The sequence below is a fragment of the Lagopus muta genome, chromosome Z, assembly GCF_023343835.1.
Source record: "Lagopus muta isolate bLagMut1 chromosome Z, bLagMut1 primary, whole genome shotgun sequence".
In the NCBI taxonomy this organism is placed as follows: domain Eukaryota; kingdom Metazoa; phylum Chordata; class Aves; order Galliformes; family Phasianidae; genus Lagopus; species Lagopus muta.
The window spans coordinates 51458418-51466520 of record NC_064472.1 but is presented as its reverse complement, the minus strand read 5'-3'; positions in this window follow the sequence as shown (position 1 = coordinate 51466520).

Genomic DNA, 8103 nt, shown 5'->3' with positions numbered 1-8103 from the left:
AAAGAAAAGAGTGTATCAATAAAATGTATCAATATTTTCCAGTACTTACAGTTGTAAAACTCCAGACCAAGACAAACTTGATTCTCATTTAAATTTGATAGACATGAAATATCCACAGCATGTTACCTTGTACTTGGTAACCTACAGAGAGACATCTGCTGTTATTGAATCCTCTCAAGGCAAGTATAAAATAAAATGGGATCTTTAATTGGATTACATAAAAAATTAGAAGTCGAAAAGCAAAAAAAGAAGATATTGCAGAAGAGAAAACTGCAACTGGGAAACACATTTGTTTAATGTAAGTAATCGTTGCTCACCATAACAAAATGAAAACACGTAGGAAAAAGTGTATTACAGAGTCACATAACCGATTCCCATCATTGGTTTTGAGCATTCATTTATCTATTCAAAGATTCGTTAGCATACTGCTACAAATGATAACCAGTGATGCAGAGGTGAGGTATGGGTGTGGAAGGAGTGACCGAGTCATTTCACTCTGGCTCGGTCTGTGACTTCTCATGTGATACCGAGCAGGTAAGCCGTGTAGCCTCTCAGGGGCTCACATTCATTATCTGTGAGAGCTGCTTAAAAAGTAGTGCTTCCTTTTTTGTTATGTTGGCCCACAACATCAGAGGCACATGATGGTGAGACGGCAGTAGAGGTTGTACCTTCTCACCAATATTCCACCACATTTTGTAGCTGTCTAACAGATGGCAGCAGAGGGGTGGTCTGACAGAATGGTGTCTTATGTAGAAGTGAGTAGGAAGCAAGTGAATTCCTCCATGCAGAAGACGTGGCATCCACTGACGTTCATCAACACTTGCTGATTATTTATGAAAACCAGTGGATGTCAGTGTAGTGAAGGGTGAGTGATGTGTTTCAGCAATGGCCACAGCAGTGTGAAAGACAGGACACATTTCTGGCTGGCCATGCACAGCTGTCACACCTCAGAATGATGAGCATCTCCATCAGCTCATCCACATGACTGAGTGAGGTGGTGCATGATGCATTTCAGAAACACTGCTATTATAGGAGCTGTGAAATAGTTGGTCTCCTCTGCTAGTGTAGATTGTTACAAGTATGGCATGCAGCTCTTGTTAACTGCAGGTAAAAATGCATAGCTAATGCATGTGACTATGTTGAAAAACAGCGTTCTGTAGCTGAGAATTTGCTCTGTCAAATATTGTTACAGTGTTCTTCTTGTCTATTGTAGTTTCCATGAAAATAAATAGGAAGCATTGCTTTCAGAGAAACCTATGTATGAATCAAGGACTTGTTTTTTTAAGATGATGTACAATACAAGAGTTCAATGCTATTATCAGCTTGTAGCTGTGGCAGCTTTAAAAGCTGAAGATGCTGGAAAGAAAGCTCAAAATGTAAGTCTTAGACATCAAAACCTGAATATTCTATGCAAAGACTTTATATATTTGTCAGGACATTAATATCAATACATTTTTAGAGGTGCGCTGCATATTACTTCAGTATAGCCATGTGCTGCTTCAAGTTCTTGCTGACTTAAAATAAAATTGGTTATATTTTGGAATCACAAAGCAACATGCAATGCTGAGCCTTACAGTGCTTTCATAAGCCACATTACAAAGGAATGGCACTCTTTACTGACACTTTTAACATATTAATCATAAATTAATATTTTAAAACTAGTCTTATTTTGACATTTCATTTAAATATGAAATACTCTTATAGCTATAGCTAGCAGCTGTAACAATACTAATGGCATATATTTATTATTTTTTAATGAAACAAATAAACTTCAAGGCATGAAACAAATAGCCTCGTATTTCTAAATCCAGAAAAACACAAAATGAGAAAAAGAAAACTTGAGACTTTGGAGTCAGCCTTTTCTTCCATGGGAAAAAAACTAGTGGGCCCATTGCAAGTACAATCAGATGTGTGCTAAGTACAGCTGCAACAGAGCAAAGAGCAAGAGAATTGTAATAAATGTCAATTAAATCAAAAGCCCATCAATTAAAAGCTAAACCATTGATTAGAAATACAAAGCAGCAAATTTGAAAGGAACTCCCACACAGGAACTGCATAACTCAAAACACCTCACATATGCAGGCTGCCTGCTGACTACAGTTGGAGCTTTATGTATGGGGATAAATGAACACTAGAATCAGCTAAGCTTTGCGGTGCTATAAGATTTCCTTACTGAAGTGCCTTAAACTTCGCTTTTATGAATGCAGTTAAGAATAAAGCAAAATTTGGACAAAAGAGCTGGAAGGAAAAGTGAATAGTTTAGAAACATCAAAGGCCTCATCTTGCTTCCAGCGCAGCCACTGAAAATCACATTGTCTCTCAAAAATTGGATCAAGACTGAAGACTAACAGCATAAAAGTGCTTTCCTTTTTGAGACATCTTAGTAGACAGCACCTGCTTTATCACCCAAACTAGGGCGAGTGACTTTGCTTTAGTGGGAAATATTGATATGTGGACGGTCGGACAGGATGATCTTAGAGGTCTTTTCCAATGATTCTGTGACTTTGTCAGGGCAGGTGTGTGGATGCCACGCTTCCTACAGGAGGAAAGAAAGTCCTTAGCACCAGGCTTGTCTGCTGCAAGCCTTGGGGAATCAGGGTGCTCACTGCTGAGGATTAAACTTGCCAGGAAAGGCACTCAAGAGTATCAGCTTCAGCAGGGATGAGGTAGATGGTGCTTTATTTGTATATACTGGATATTGTTTACAGCTACCTTCTTCTATTATTAGTGTCAATACTTCCCTAACTTAGGTTAGCAGGCTCTGAGTGTACGATTACTACCAAGTGCTTGCTAATGCACTTAATTTTGAGTCCTTACATAGCAACTAGCAAATTGTAGCCTGAAATGCTCTTTTTTTCCTCCTGTTTCTTCTGAGCAAAGTCTTCAAAGCTTCTGAGCAGGAGTCTTATCACACCAGAAAGTCTGATAACAATAGCAGAGCACCCCTAAGCAGCATGACAACACTTCCTGTGCCACCTTAGACTTCTCAAGCAAGCCAAAGGATTCCCAGGCCTATATATAAATATAGGGAAGTTGTGATAAAACACCAATGTTATGATAACTAGCACTGCAAATGATGAAGCTAGGATTATCTGAGGAACAGGGCAGCACGTACCACCAATTACCATCTTTATTTACTAATGTGGTGTTACTGCATTCTTTCTTTGTGTGTTCTCCCTGTTTAAACTGTTAAACAAATCGGACTAGCATACTCCAACCAATTTGAAAACCTACATATATTCTTCTCTTTACAGTGAAAAATCAGCATTACTTTATTAGCTAAATGTTTGGATTTTTTAACAGCACCTTACCTAGAGTAGTTTTTAAATAACAATTCTCAGAAAGCAAGATAGTAGTATGTAGAAATAGATGAAGTGTTGCTTTCTCCCTTTCATCTGTACTTGAATATTTCTAATTTTAAAGTGTAATCTGCTTAAAATGCTGTTTTACTTATTTGACTTTGTTAATCTATGCTCCAAACCATAATTTGATGGTTCTATTCTAAGACCTGTCTGCATAAGAGCCAATATTCTGTTTTTGTATTACCCCTTTACTCCACTACTAAGCTCTGTTCTTTGCCTTGGTCAGCTTCTTCTTAGAACTCTGTCCTAGATGACTCTGGGGCATACAATAAATAAACACAAAGCACCGCAGGTCTCTTAACCCTTAGGTTGAGCCCATGTTCCTTCAACATAATTGTCCTAAAAACCAAAAGATGTATAGAAAAGACATCTAAAGGAAGCTATTTTAAATTTTGCCTAATTTGAAGACTTTGGCATTTAAAATAGGAATAAAGTTTAAACTTGCGTTACTTGCAGATGTGCAACAGTCTACCAGTGAATGCTGGTTCTGTTACTATTTTGCCATGTGATTAGCCTGTTGGCAACACACCTCATTTGAACATTGGTGACATCTCCTTGAGGCAAGAAGTTTTATCATAAGGCCTTTCAAAGTTCCTTCTAAAAGACAATTAAGACCAGTCTTGCTACTGAAATTTCACATGAACTAGATGCCAAAATTTAAATTCAGTAAACAAAAAAATGATTCTGAGAAAGAGATCAAAATTACTGTGGTTTTCATTTACTACCCTCCACATGGACAGAAACCTTCAGAGACTTATTTTGTGAGACGCACACTTACTTTCTTTCCATCTCTCAACTCATTTTCCTCCGATGTGAATTTTTACTTTGCCTAGGGAGTGTGAAGAGCTCTGCAAGAAGCTCTGTAACATCTGCTGATGCTCTTTATAATTACATTTCCTTCTGCTGACATTTTGAGACTGATCTTCTAGGTTTGGACCAAATGCTGGAGGTTAGTTCTTGCCATTTTTAATTATTTCCCTTCATGAAAGATAGGGGAAGACACATTCCTCTGATTTTATCCTCAATGACATTCTGTTCCTCAGCCATTAGCATATATTTGTCTCACTTCAGTTTATAGGAGGGAGAAGAGGTTCTTTGGTATATGTATACCTGATGTGAGATTAAGAAACAACGATTCAAATGTTGGTCTAACTAGTTTATTACAAGTCTTAATCAATCAGGGAGGTGAGGAAGGGGAGGCTGGCAGCTATTACAAATTAGGGTGGTGGGGAAGGGAAACCAGGCAATAGGAAAGATAGGAAAAAAGCAAGAATTGTATGTAAAGTGGGGATAGTCACCACCAGGATCCAGCAGTGTCCCATTGCACACTGTTCCACAAAAGCACAGGGGGAGAGAAGCAGGAGAGTGGCTGGCCTCAGGCTGCAAGGAGGTACAGACAGAGCAGTCCAGGTAGGTCTCAGGTAGCAGGCCCAGGAGAGTCTGTCAGCAGGCAGGCTTCAGGTCCAGATGCATCTGATGTCAGCCTCATGGCTGTTGGTCCCTTTTTTATCCTCCTTCATCTGCCAACATGGCATTCTGGGGCACTTAGGTCAGTGCCTCCTGAAATGGCTATCTCCTTCTGTGCTTTGAGATAAAGGTGCAAAAAAATAATCTCTTACAATATTTTGTTACCATTCTTAAACGAGCTGGACTTATTTATGCTAGCAGGCATCCACGTGAACACACACAGATCACAACTAAGACATCCCTTTTTGACTATTAGCTTCAGATGTTTTAATCTGCCCTTCTCAGATTTTGCTTTTAGTATTTAATTTGAGTACAAATCATTAATATAATAAAAAGATATATATATTTTGCAAGTTGAAGTCATAAGCGTTTTAAATTTCTGCTGTTAAAAATCTAGACAGAAATCCTGGATGATAAATCAGACTCCACAGAAATCTCCTTTATTTTAGTATGACATTATACATACCTATAGTGCTTAATCTAACACTAGATTCTAATTATAGTGATACTTTCAAAAGACAAACTTATTTCAAATTATTTGGCTTTTACTATGTAATACATTTACAATACAACTCTCTGAAAAGTGCTCAGCTGGGAAATATTCTTACAGTGAACACCTACCAGCAAGCCGCAATAAAATTGAGGCTTCTGTTTGGGATTCATGTCACATTATCCAGCACTACTTAAATTACCAGTCTCAGTGTTGTACAAACAAGAACTTGCCTGAGGACTGCTGTAGTTTGGAGGAGCATATGGTGGCCAAATACAGCAAGGTAAGAATAGCTGAAAAACTTAACATGAGCCAGCAGTGTGCTCTTGCAGCTCAGAAAGCAAATGGTATCCTGGGCTCCATCACAAGAGGGGTGGCCAGCAGGGTCAGGGAGGTGATTGTACTCGTGACACTCCATCTGGAGTCCTGTGTCCAGATATGGGGCCCCCCATACAAGAAAGACAAGGAGCTGTTGGAGAGGGTTCAGAGGAGAGCAACAAAGATGATCAGGGGACTGGAGCACCTCCCATACAAAGACAGGCTGAGGGAGCTGGGCTTGTTCAGCCTGGAGAAGGCTGCGGAGTGACCTCATTGCAGCCTTTCAGTACCAAAAGAGAGCTTACAAACAGGAGGGGAATCAACTCTTTGAAAGGTAGATAACAGCAGGACAAAGGGAAATGGTTTTAAGTTGAAGGAGGGAAGATTTAAGTTGGATGTGAGGGGGAAGTAGAGAGTAGTAAGGTGCTGGAGCAGGCTGCCCAGAGAGGCTGTAGATGCCCCGTCCCTGGAGGTGTTCAAGGCCAGATCCTGGGCAGCCTGGTCTAGTATTAAATGTGGAGGTTGGAGGCCCTACCTGTGGCAGGGGGGTTGGAGCTTGATGATCCTTGGGGTCCCTTCCAACCCAAGCCATTCTATGATTCTGTGATTCTATGATTCTATGATTCTATGATTCTATGATTCTATGCCTTTATTGTGATAAAATAATAGTTAAAATGGATTTCTGCTCAAAATTCAAGTCCCTGCTACAACTTATTTGATACAAATGTAGATACAGTTATGTATCGAATGTGCATTTCCATCTTCAGTGAAGATTAAAACTGTGGCTTGTAGAGCGTGCAAACTACTGAATGTCCTGAACTCAATCAACTCCAATTTTAAAACAGCCATACAGAAACTTAGGCCATCTTTGTATATTTTGTCACATTTAATGATATATAAGGCAGTGCAAACTATGCAATGGCACCATGTAAGAACAGTTTAAGAGGCAGATATGCCCAGTCCTCAAAGGTTACTATCACAAAGACGCTTATGAAAGTACAATGCAGAAGTGAAGGTGACAGACAAAGGTGATTTAGTGACGGAACAACTCATCTTGACAGGTCCAGCTATTGAATGAACAGTGAATATGAAGTGTAAGTATGTTGAGTTTTTTTAGTCCTCACCATGTAAAATCCCTTCAGTGTGAAAACTGTAACATTCAAAAAGATGTAAAGCCAAAGGACACGACAAAGGACATTGCCGGACAACTTAAGAATTCTCTTGAGGAAAATTACAAACTTGTCAGCACATAATTTCTGCCTGAAGTTCCTAAAACTCTCATAGTCAACGCCCCTTTTGTTTTTCAAGTTGTTAAAATATTTTTGAGAGAAATAGTTTTGAATTGCCCACAAGCTCACCTTTATGAAACTGATGTGACCATTCATGTTATGTGAGAAATTAGTGAATGTTCTCTGTAGCAGATCCACTGACATTATTAGTGATGCAAGAGGTGGATGGATTTTGTGGGGATGACAGAGTATTCAAACACGTAAAAGTAAGAGAAGAAATGCACTAATTTACTCTAATCTGAGAGAACAATGTTGGGTCTTTTTTCCTCATTTTTGGAGTAAAAGTTTATTACAGACTTCCCTTTCATTTGTTAAAAACACCTTCCACTGCCAGCTTGCCAAATGCCAGTAAGATAAAAAGAGTAATAGCTTAAAAATCAATGTTAAAAATACTTTGTATTTCACAGAAATGTGAGAAAAATCAAAGTACCAACAGAGGTCAGTTTTCTACTGATTTTATGCAAATATGAAATTATATTCAGCATGGAGGATTTGATAAAAGAATCCAAATCGAGTGAGAAATGCAAAGCTCTATTTAATTCTCAGCTCTTCATGTTTGACTAATTTGTAATGATCTTACCTACCAACTTATAAGGCTTTCTAATAAACAGGGCTTTTCTTGGTGTCATGGTTTTATGATTTTTGTTATCAATATTCCACATTATAACATCATGTAGAGCACTGGAGTTAAGGAGTTAATGCTCCAGTTTTGTGGATTGTTGGTATTTCTGGAGACCTGTTTCTCAAAAGAGAAGAACAACAATGCATCCCAGGAGACTTCACTGTTCTTTTTTTTGTTTTCTGCTTAGAGGCTTCTCTGTTTCTGAACAGCAGGTCTAGTGCTTGGTAAGGCACCTCCCCTGTGGACTCTCTCACCAGCTGTGTCAGGAAATTGTCTTCCACATGCTCCAGAAACCTCCTAGAACTGCTGGTTCTGTACTGTATTCTATTTCCAGTATATATCAGGGAAGTCCCTCATGAGGATGTGTGCCCTGTTGGCCCACCTGCTGATCCTTACCCATAGAGGCTCATCCTTGTCATTCCCAGCCCTGAGCTCAACAGCGTTGAAACTCTGTAACATAGAGAGCCAAGCCACCACTTCTTCTTCATCATCTCTCCCTTCTGAAGAGCTTACAGCCATCCATCGCAACAACAACAACAAAGGATGTTCTGGGAC